General features: G+C 37.8%; 1 protein-coding gene and 1 long non-coding RNA gene across 10 annotated transcripts in view; one reads left to right on the plus strand and one right to left on the minus strand.

Moving 5' to 3' along the window:
- The window catches only part of LOC140615208 (uncharacterized), a 61,576-nt gene extending 52,995 nt beyond the window's left edge, over positions 1-8,581 (plus strand). The window contains exons 4-7 of one of the 7 annotated variants that reach the window (XR_012015997.1): positions 1,798-1,945; positions 3,594-3,985; positions 7,209-7,432; positions 8,138-8,581. This is a non-coding gene — a long non-coding RNA (uncharacterized lncRNA). Of the gene's footprint in view, positions 1-1,797; positions 1,946-3,593; positions 3,986-4,720; positions 4,744-7,208; positions 7,771-8,137 lie in introns of those variants that run through there. The other 6 variants (XR_012015995.1, XR_012016003.1, XR_012015994.1 and 3 more) reach the window with 6 other exon arrangements.
- The window catches only part of MAML2 (mastermind like transcriptional coactivator 2), a 344,064-nt gene that overhangs the window by 25,132 nt on the left and 306,815 nt on the right, over positions 1-12,117 (minus strand). The window lies entirely within an intron of this gene.

Consider the following 12,117-nt stretch of genomic DNA (forward strand, 5'->3'; position numbering starts at 1 on the left):
AATTGTGCTTTTCCTATAGAAGTATTTGGGAAGGTGTTATGGTTTGGGATTAGATAAATATCAACATTTTCTGTTCTCATCAAAAGTGAAGGCAATCCAGTAAACAAGTAGTAATGGAGGAGGAAGAAGGGGTAAATGACACCACAGTTCAGAAAGGAAGGAAATACTGTTTAAAGGGCTGGTTCTTAAATCAAAATGATGTTCAAATTATACACAAAGTAAATCTGAAATATTTATTTATTATTTTTATTTTTTATTTATTTTATTATTTTTTAAAGATTTTATTTATTTATTCATGAGAGACACACACAGAGATAGAGAGAGAGAGGACAGACACACACAGAGGGAGAAGCAGGATCCAAGTAGGGAGCCCGACATAGGATTCGATCCCTGGCCTCTAGGATCACACCCTGGGCTGAAGGCGGCACTAAACTGCTGAGCCACCTGGGCTTCCCTGTTTATTATTTTTAAAGATTTTATTTATCTATTCATGAGAGACACACACAGAGAGGCAGAGATACAGGCAGAGGGAGAAGCAGGCTCCCTGCAGAGATCCGGATGTAGGGCTCTATTCCAGGACCCCGGGATCATGCCCTGAGTCAAAGGCAGATGCTCAACCACTGAGCCACCTCAGTCCCCCTAAATCTGGAATTTTTAAAAATTGATTTCCATAGGTGCCGTCTAATACTTGGGAAGGAACAGAAGATTTTTCCTTTGAAAATAATTTCTAAAAATAACAGAATTTTGACTCTAGAATTTCATTTTAATGAAAATTTTATAGACTACCCTTAGCTTCTTATCTCTTTAAGATAGAGAAGTGAGAAATCTAAGAAAATTCTCACATGTCTCTTGTGGTATCACATACAAAATACTATAATAATGAAAAATGTAACCTTTGTAATCAAAATTCCTAGTTTAAAATTTTCCTCCATGACCTACTAATTGTTCTTGGGCAAGTTATAAAAGTCTCTATGTCTCACTTTCTTCTCTCTTAAGTGGCAAATGATACTGTGTTCCTCATATAATTGCTGTATGACTTGAATACGATTAAGTAGGTAAAATATGCGGTGGTGTTTGGCTCATAGGAGGTAAGCAAGAAAAGCTAGCATTTATTTTAAACTATGGTTTTCTTTGACAAGTTTTCCTTATTTTTCTTACACACACTGACATTATTTCATTAATTCTTGTAGGAATCTGGTTCATGTGACCTGTGAACCTTATTAATTTTATAGTCTTCTCTTTTAAACTTCCTAGGCCTTATTTTCTTCAATGTTAAGATATGGAAGTTAGATTATAATCTCTAAATTTCTTCTCAGTGCTAGAATTGTTGAAATTCCATTTTTATTGAATCAATCTAACAATAAATACCATTGTAATGAAATAATTCAATTTCTCTTTTTCATTGAGTCTACAATGCAACTTAAGAATATGACATGCAGTGGTTTTGCCACCATAATAAACAAATACTCCATTGATCTGGTTGGGGTGAGGAGCAGGAAATCACACTGGTTATTTTCTTCTGAAATGACTGAGGTGAAAAGAAAAGAAAAAGAAAAAGAAAGAAAAGAAAAAAGAAAAGAAAAGAAAAGAGAAGAAAAGAAAAATGAGGCTTGGGGATGGGAATGTTGAGAAAATTCAAACTTCATTCTGGATTTGTTCATGTACTTCAGTGTGGAAGGCACTTTTCTGATCTGACTCTGTAAAGTCTGTTTTTTTTCCCTGATTCTGTAAAAAAAAAAAAAAATCTACAAAACATTTTGCTGGAGGTAATTTCTATGCTTTTTTTTTTTTTTCTAGATTTTAGTTACCAAAGACACAGAGAGAGAAGCAGAGACAGGGGCAGAGGGAGAAGCAGGGTCCCTGCAGGGAGCCCGATGTGGGACTCCATCCTGGGACCCCAGGATCACAACCTGGGCTGAAGGCAGATGCTCAACCACTGAGCCAGGCAGGTGCCCCTATTTTTATGCTTTGAATATCCATTCTATTCTAAAATATACAAAATATATTAACCTACAAAGGAGCCCACATATTCTGACACATTCCTCTTAAGACAAATGAGAGAATACTTCGGTGATTGCAGGTTATCTAGTAAACATAGAAATCTGGATGCACTGACACAATATACTGACTGTGGCCAATATCTTCAAATGTGTCCATCTACTCTAATGGAACATGATTAGCTATTTTTGAATGTATTATTATCACGACCACAAAGGACATTTACAAAGGAGCCATCTGTTCTCTGTTAAATGTAGCCCTGACGTCTCCCTTGGATTAGCAAAGGAAGCCACTAAATACTTCAGTGGGACTTCAAAAAAACTGAGTTCTCCCTAAGAATCACTAGGGGATGAACTTCAAAAGATTAGAGGTTTCATTTGGATCAAGTCCCAGAAAATCAGGTTATTTACCAAATCTTATTTATGCAAACTATACAAACACATTTTGATCTGCGGAATACCAAAATAATGTTTTAGAAAAATGATAACCTTAAGTGAAAAGTCCACTGTGGAAAAGAAAGAGGAAGGTCAACTTTCTTTGGTTTGATTATCTGTCTACATTATCAAATCAGCTGTACAACTATTACCAGACTTGCTGTCACTTTATGGTTATAAATACAGAAAGAAGTTACCTAAAAATTTTATTGATTATGTTGAGTAAAAAGATTAGGGTGTCTTAAACACACACACACACACACACACACACACACACACACAGTATTTTAGCTTCTCCATGTCTGTTTGGATTACAAGATGGTGGAGACTACTAGAATATTTTTAGATATCGACAATTTTTGACATTTTGTCATCTACAAGGATTTCTATTATAACTTTGGGTTCATAAGCTCTTTATATCAATTCATCTGAATAGAGAATTCAGAATAAGACAGATCTATCTTGGCACTGTCCAACATAGGTGGCTGGTATTGCTCGAGTGCTAATCACATTTTGTATTTATCTTCTTTACAGAATATATTAGTCATTTATTTACATGTATCTTTTCTCTTACTACATTATTATTACTCCAAGAACATGGACTTTCATATTCATCTATGCATTTCTACTACCACACATAAGACTAACATAAAATAGATACCTGGAATATATCTGTTGTTACATAAATAATAAGCAATTGCTTGAAAATCAGATAAACTTCATCTATAACATGATTTGCAATTATGTAGGTTTTATTAAAAAGGAGCATATATATCAAAAGTTCTCAATGAAATAACAAGTATCAATGTCAAATATCATATAAAATGCCTCACCTGAGAATATTTATTATTATTTGTCAATTCAAGACACTATACATGTCTTTTTGCTTCTAATTAAGACCTTGAACTTAAATTTAGAACATACAGAGTTTTATGAACTTTTAAAGTTTTTTTTTCTCAGCAATTCGGGTAGGTTGATTGTATTGGATTCTGTTACTTATAACTGGAAACAGTTCCCTGATTTGAACATAGCTGTCCAGTGATTTTTCAATTGGGTAAACATTTGTGGCTTATGTTCCTAAGACTGATCAGGAGAGAATGCATGAGGGGAGACTGATACATTGTACAGTTACCAGTGTTTACACTGTTTTGTGTTTTCCAGATCCATGTGGTACTTCTTAAAAGGATATACATCTGGGACTGCAAAAGCTCTTCAGCTGCTGGCAGCATCCGAATAACAGTTCATTTAGTATATATCTGAGCATTTCTGAATATTTAAATCAAAACTGTGACTAAATTTGAGCCAATTGGATTCCTTTCATAATTTAAAAATATTATCTAGCCATCCACATAAGAAAAAAAAGCCCACAAAAATAATTTGTAAAATTTCCAGCCTGTTCATAAACTTAAGAGAATGTGGGCCAAGTCACAATACTGGATATGGTGGAGACTTAAAACCAGACAACTATCTTCTTTGCGTACAGTATTACCAAATAATTGGCTTGAAAATGTTACCTAACTAAACAAATTAACTGAATCAAGCAGTTGTTTTTGGTAAGACACAGCTTGATTATCTTTTCTAGGCACCTGATTTACCTGATAGACTTTTAGTTGAAGTTCGCCATATTTATTTAATCCTTGCCAGGTCTTTTTTTTTTTTTTTTTTTTTTTTTTTTTTAACTTGAGAGAGAGAATGAGTGCAAGGGAGCACAAGCAGGGGGAAAGGCAGAGGGAGAGGGAGAAGCAGACTCTCCACTGAGCAGGAAGCCCCACATGGGGCTTGATCCCAGGATCCTGACCTGAGCCAAAGGCAGATGCTTAACTGACTGAGCCACCCAAGAAACCCCAATCTTTGCTGGCTCTTAATTTCAGTTTTCTCCCTACAGACCTAGCAGTATTGATACCACTTAAAATCTAGTATCATTTTTCAAAGTTGCGTTTTTCAAGGTATTGGACAAGCATTAGTATTCCACTTTAGAAAGGCGATTAAATTAATCAGTATTTTGAGGGTTAATTAAGCTAAAATACTTTGAACTCTTTAGAAGCAAAATAACACAGTTAGATATAATGTTAATGCACACCTGACCAGCTATAGAAACCATATAAAGGGAGGGCAATTCAGTTGCTTTAAAACAAATACATATCCCACTTAATGCTGAAGATGGCCTTCTTCATGTACAGCAGTTCTTCTAACCCCTAGTCCTACAACTTTTCGTTTCTCAATTAAATCTGAATATTTTTCTCACACCTTTTTTTTACTCTACCTGAATCTTTTTTTTTTTTTGGCAGCTGGGTTCCTGGTTTTCTTCCAGGTAATACAGCATTCATCCATATACCCTATTATATAGCTTTCCATACCAAGAAGATATTAATCTTTGGATCTTACTGGCTCTTTGGTTATAAAAGCAAGTGAGATGATCACTGCTTTTAGGAGGAAAAGCAACAAATTTAGATAATATAGCTTATTTTAGTGAGTTGATCATATTTATTACTTAGAAAGATCAAAGAGAGGCTGTTGGTATGTGGTGAAAAACTTAGTCGAGTAAATATCAATGGAACCAGCTTGTGTACTTAATATTACACTGGGTCTTTAGAGAGTGGGAGAAAACAGGGGCATTGATATATGATCCCTTCATTTCTTAGGGAAGCCATGAAAAGTGTGGTAATTTACCTGTAAGCATCTATTATAGTAAAAGAAGGCTGCAGTGTTTCTATTTAAATGCAAATAATAATTCACATTGTTGTAGAGAGAGTGATTTATGTCCATGTGACCTCCCCCGCAGGATTTTAGGTTAGCCACTAGACATCCAAGGATGTCTGTTCAAGGCTCTCCTTCATAAAATGGTCAAGTATTCCTTAATGTTTCTATCTACAGTCAAGGATAAAAAAACAATCAAGCCTACCAGGATTTATAAAGCATGGCTCAGTGAAGGATATTCCTTAGAGGGCTGCAGCTCCATGAGCTGAATCGGGAACAGCTTGTAGCATTGGGGATGATCTACTTACTGCACACTGTGTCTTAAGTGACCGAGCCAGTTATAATTATTGGTATCATTGTAAACTTTCTGATTTCTGTCTTAATTTAGGGTATTCCTTCATTGTAACCTCAGCAGATAAATACTGTGATCAGAGAACACTTCCATTCTATATCTTTATTATTTTGTTAAAGATTTTATTTATTGGAAAGAGAGAGTGAGAGAGCAAGAGACAGCACAAGCAGGGGGAGGGGCAGAAAGGGAGAAGCAGGCTCTCCACTGAGCAGGGAGCCCCACGTGGGGTTTGATCCCAGGACCCTGGGATCATGACCTGAGCTGAAGGCAGATGCTTAATTGCTTGAACCACCCAGGTGCCCCTCATTCTGTATCTCTTTTTTTAAAGATTTTATTTATTTATTCATGAGACACACACACACACACACACACACACACAGGCAGAGGGAGGAGCAGGCTCTGTGCAGGGAGCCCAATGTGAGACTCGATCCCGGGTCTCCAGGATCAAGCCCCAGGCCGAAGGCAGGTGCTAAACCACTGAGCCACCTGGGCTGCCCTCATTCTGTATCTTTAATCACATGTAGATACGTATATAAACGCAGAGGCGACACTATGAAAACTGGTGTTTCTAGGTTGTATACTGTGACTGTTTTGCCAAGGAAACTGGATTTCTATTCCGAGATTTCAGTAAAAACTGGTTTTCCTGTTTGGAAGGATTTAGAGCAAATCTACTGAGAGATACCAGGGTGGGCCAAAAGGGCTTTCCCAGGCCCCTACCTACCTTTATATGCGGGGGACACTCTGGAGAAGCAGTTTCTTGGGTTTTACAGGATCATTTCTGGTGCAGAGGAACACTCAGTTATCTGCAGACTATGAAGGAACACAGGAGGCTAGAGGGGCCCTATTTTAGATTGCTAGAGGTCTGGGAGCCCCTACTCAACTTCTCTGATCATACTGTGGGTGAGTTTGGAGGAACGGGAAAAAAAGGAAGCAAAAAGAAGGACCTATAATATTTTGAACAAGTGGTTATTATATAATATGGAAATCCGGAGAGAAGTTGCTGTGTGCAGACATCAAACAACCATCACAGTCTTTATTTGTCAAGAAAGAAATAGTTTTGGCCGGGGTGGGGAGTAGTAGGTATAATCTGTTGGTATCACCAACAGTTTTAGTTATTCCATATTTTTTAGCATTTCCACAGAAGGATATATTTTAGAAGTAATTTCATGATAATGATGCAGTAACATTCGTAAGACTTAGAGGTTTTTAAGGTCACATGAACCAAGAAGAATCATTTCTTACATTTAAAAATAGTATTTTTTTCTCCTTTAAAATGTTCCATTAATCTTTTTATAGAAGTAACATTAAGATTCAAAAGCAGTTACACAAAAGTCCATAAGCCCGCAGCTAGTCAATGACAGAACAGTGGGATTTTTTTCTTAGCCTTTAGAAAAATGCCAACACACACTTCAGCCTCTCACATGGTTTGGTGGTTAAGGATTCAGTTTGCAAAACACAATCCAGTATTTTATTTATAGAAGGCAAAAGAATGGGTAACATGACTTTAAATTTTGCTTTCCGAGTATCTGTGTTTGTCAGAAAGAAGAGGTGCCCGTGTGTATGTGCGTGTGGGTGGCTGGGGGAAGAGTCTGTCTGCCAGCACTTCCATAAAATCCACTTCTCTCGATTTCTTTTATTGTTAAACTGTCTCAAAATTATTTTGCTAAAATCTCATACGCCAGAAGTCAGCCGAGCCAAACTCTTGGATATCTGTTCTCTGTTTTCAGGCTGGAGTAACATTCGGTAAACAGAATATCCAGAGCCTCTTCTTTAAGCACCACTAGCAGGCACTGTGAGAGCATTTTCATTCCAGTTTGTTCGACTTGGGTAAACCGGGAACAGAGGCTTACATCAACGGAGGATCAGTGAACACAATCTCATAGCAACAGACACCAAAACAGTCCCTCATTACAAGCCTTGTCCAACAATCAAGTCTTTAACGAGAACAAAGGTTGACAGTGATTAATCATTAAGCAGTTCCTTGTTCCTTGATGCACGTGTTCTCAGCAGCCTCCTGCAGAGGCAGTCTGGCATATTTCCTGTCCCTGTGCTCCACTGTGCCATGTCTGAAGGGACACCCAGGCAGCCTTCTCACTATTTTAATTTCAAATGCTACAAACATCTACAGAGTTTCTATGTGCACGTGTCTTGACTTTTATTCTGAGCCTGGCAGACTCTGAATGGATATAGGGAGTGAGAACATAATAAGCCGTTAACTCCGCATCTGCTTACTAGATTATGTTCAAAGACCGTATAAGAAATTGATTAAACACTGTTTTCTAGAATAAACCTTTGGAATCTGTTTGTTTCCTTAAGCAATGCAAGATGTTGATATAATTTAGTTGTGCAGTGTACATAAGATACCTTCACTACTGTTTCTACGTAAAAATAGCTTCTCTGCTGACAAAGCTCCATGCTTTAAAAAGCAATACAAATATTTTCAGAAATCCTCTCTCAAATAACTATAATTCTGTTTCATGAAGCAACAGATTTGTAATGTTAACTGACATTGTCATCATTTTATTCAATGCTCTCTGTTGTGTGTTTTTAATTAGTTGACTAGGTACTATCTATCCATCTTAGCTGGTCATTTGATGGTATATATAGTCATCTTAATAGACTGACTTGAAGGTTCTGTTTTTTTCTCTTTTGACAGGTAAATAACACTGATGATAACTATGTTACCTATGAACTAGGAGATCAGGTGAAGAGGAAAGGGTCACCATGAAACACGGGTTTCTAGGAGGTGAGGTACAAGCGTTAGTGGACATGACATCAACAAAACTACCAAGGGAAGTCAGTTATGTTAACAACAGATATATTGTTTTTCAATAATAAAGATCACTTCTAACAACAACAATGTCCAAAATGGGAAAAATCCTATGTATTCTTTATACCTATCAGTTTCTCTTTCCAAACCAGTCACAATCAACTAATGGCAGGTCTTCAGTTATTTAAGAAGATTTCAATTTTTTTTTTAAAAAAAAAAAGAAGATTTCAATTTGTATGTCTACAATATAAAAACTAAAGCATGAAATCCAACCACAAATATGAAATATGTTCTTCTCCCAGGGTGTTTAGCATTTTAGTGTACATTTGTAATTTTTAAAAAATTAAATTATATTCACTAAGGAAGGGAAAATGACAATGACATTTCATAAACAAAAAGATCACCTTATTACTGGTAGCTAAGCTCTTCACTCAAATGTATGTGACGGGGATGACATAATGGTTGTTGACTCACGTTAAGATCAAAGCAGCCGGTTAGGAAGTCCCATTCAGAAAATGAACATCTTTTAACTGGAGCCTTCTGGGATCAACATTTAAAACTAACAACAGTGAACTCTGAACTGTGAAGGTTTTGGAGATGGTCTTACACTACATTCTTGTAAACCAATCAGTTGAGGACTTTAATTCAATTCAACTTGTAATAATCTACTCTAACTGGTTTTGTATTTCTCTGGAGTTAGGGTACACTGTTTTCACCTCACACAAATTACTTTTAAAACACAGTATTTGGCTTCAACTGGTCTCCTCATCCTCAGTCTTATTCCCATTAGAAGCTAAGCTTGTAACCTTTGGGGGGCTTATGTAAAAACTTTAGGGCAAATACCTAAATCAATGACAAATTAAGGGACTCTAAAACTGTGCGTGGGTGGCAGGGAACATTAGAGCAATTTCTAAATCATGGGCATGCAAATGTCAAAGAAATTCCAATATATGTTTATTTGAGTCATCATCGATAAATAACATAATAGGCATCATGTATTGGGAACTCACTATGCATCAGTCACTGTGTTGGACACTATGCACCATCATCTTTCATAACTGTAACAACCTTCTAGGATAGCCCTATTAGTACTCCCATTCTTAAAAAGATTTTATTTATTTGTTTGTTTGAGAAAGAGAGAGAGCGAAAGGGGGAGAGAGAGAGAGATTGGGAGAGAGAGCACGAGGGGTAGAGGGAAAGGGAGAAGCAGACTCCCCACTGAGCCGGGAACCCAACACAGGGGCTCAATCCCAGGACCCTGAGATCATGACATGAGCCGAAGGCAGATGCTTAACAGACAGAGCCACCCAGGCGCCTTAATATTCCCATTTTACAGACAAGAAAACTGATAGAGATGTTAAATAATTCCTTGAGATAGTAAGCAATGGAGCCAAAATTTTAACTCAGGCACCCTGACTTCAGAGCCCCACTATAATATTACTATAATAAATAAAACAAAACTAAGCCAGAGTCTGTTATAAAACAGTGGTAGGCATATACTACAAGCACATACTATGGAAATAGGAAGCAGTGCATTGAGTATACAATTTGGACATAAGGGGCCTGTATTTGATATTGGAATACTATGACATTAAGTTGCTTCATTTTTCTGAACTTCAGTCTCCTCTGCTGCAAAAGTAGTATGATGCTTAATTCCCTCTTTAGTATACTAGATATTGTATGTATAAAGAATTTTACATAAATGCAGTACTTCACTTAGCTAAAATAAAAGCATGAAGCTGCAGACATATTTTCTACTGAACCAATCCAATAAGTGTGGAAGAGCAAAGAACAATAACATGAAAGTGTTAAGAAGGAAAAAAAAAAGTAAAGCCAATTTCATGGAGGCACATTAGCTAGGACCCTTGTACGTCAAAATGTGTAGAAGATACCCTTATACTACAGAGAAGACAGAAGCCAAAGTGAACTGGAAAAGAAGTTAATTTTCTGCAGCCGTTATGGCATAGCTGTTAAGAATGTAGATTTTGTACTTAGAGCTCGGTTTAAAACCTGGGCAAGTTACTCAAGTCTTAAGATCTCTGTTTTTCTCATTAGTGAAATGGAGAGCATGAATGTAGGGATTATAAGAGATAATGCATATGAAGTGCTTCATATTAACAAGGCTCAGTTAATACTGGTGTCAGTTATTATTTAACTTCTGTCATTACAATTTAAAAGGAAGAATATAATATCAGGAGATATCTACACAGAGATGACATTTATGGCTTCCAGAGCCTTAACAAAGGAGGTTGAGGTGGGCAGACCCTAGGGAACACATACATGGGGCATTTGGGGCTGCCTTTAAGTACATCATCAGGTTGATTCTAAAGTCCTTTTGCTCAACAGTTAATTTTACTTAAACTGATTGGCCCCCAACGATTAGCTCTTATCAGTACTGCAGATTGGGTTTCTGTCTGTTTAGACAGACTTAGTGTCATTTAAAGAAATGCTAGGGGATCCCTGGGTGGCTCCGCGGTTTAGCACCTGCCTTTGGCCCAGAGCATGATCCTGGAGTCCCAGGATCGAGTTCCGCATCAGGCTCCCTACATGGAGCCTGCTTCTCCCTCTGCCTGTATCTCTGCCTCTCTCTCTCTGTGTCTCTCATGAATAAATAAATAAAATTTTTTAAAAAAGAAATGCTACATTTCAACTCATTTTTAAAAATTTTTTTAAAAGATTTTATTTATTTATTCATGAGAGACACAGAGAGAGAGAGGCAGAGATACAGGCAGAGGGAGAAGCAGGCTCCATGTAGGGAGCCTGATGCGGAACTCGATCTCAGGACCCCAGGATCCCATCCTGATCCAAACAAAGGCAGATGCTCAACCACTGGACCACCCAGGCACCCTGCGTTTCAACTTACTACCTGCATCTGGAGCTGCAGCCTGAGGAGGCCTAGGAACAGATGCTGCCTACCCACAGGAGGGGCCAGAGAGTGAAGGGGAAGGGAGAAGAAGGCTAGCCGATGAGCTCTGGGGATCAGAGCTCTAGGCCCATCTTGCACTTTCCAGGGGCAGGAAGCTGCCTGCTGATCAGATTATCAGAGTTCCACTTGCACCAGACTCAGGACCCTCCATAGACATGATGCTCCCCTGCCATGCCTTTTACACCAGATCTTGCTGGTGTTTTGAACCTTGCCCTCCCTGAGTCTGGAGGGAGCATGTACCATCCTACCTGACAGAGATACTCAGATTCTAGGAGGAACACTAATTGTGGGGATGTAAGTAACTCTGATGATATTTTACGAGGGCTTGTGGAAAAAAGGAGAGGGATCCTTGTGTCCATTCTGATACAGATACCCAGAATGCCCTTCACGGTGCATTTGCATAGAATAACGGGCTTTAGGAAGAGAATGAAAAGAGTGCATCCACTGTACACTGTTAGTATACTAAAAAAGAAGAAAAGACTAAACTTGATTTAGAATGTTTTGAGATTAGAATAGAGTGGGAAGAGCAGAGTCACAAATTCTAAGGAAAAGATTTGTTTAAATAGCTTAAAAAAAAAAAAAGGTGAGGGGAGTGGGGTGGGAAAAAAAACAGTCAAAATGTTTCCAATTGTCCTTTCTTGTGCTACATGGGAACCATTTAAAATTTACAATTTCTGAAAACAATCCTAAGCTGGAGTAACTTTTAAAAAAGATTTTATTTATTTGAATGAGGGAGAGACAGAGAGAGAAAGAGAGAGAAAGAACACGCATGCATGCACACGGGGAAGGGCAGGCTGAGGGAGAAGCAGACTCCCTGCTGAGCAGGGAGCTAAGCCAGCTTGATCCTAGAAACCAGGATCATGACCTCGAGCCAAAGACACCCAGGAACCCCAAGCTGTAGTAATTCAAAAAATAATTTAGTAAGATGAAAGATATGAGA

This window comes from Canis lupus, chromosome 23 (genome assembly GCF_048164855.1).
Source record: "Canis lupus baileyi chromosome 23, mCanLup2.hap1, whole genome shotgun sequence".
NCBI classification, from domain to species: Eukaryota; Metazoa; Chordata; class Mammalia; order Carnivora; family Canidae; genus Canis; species Canis lupus.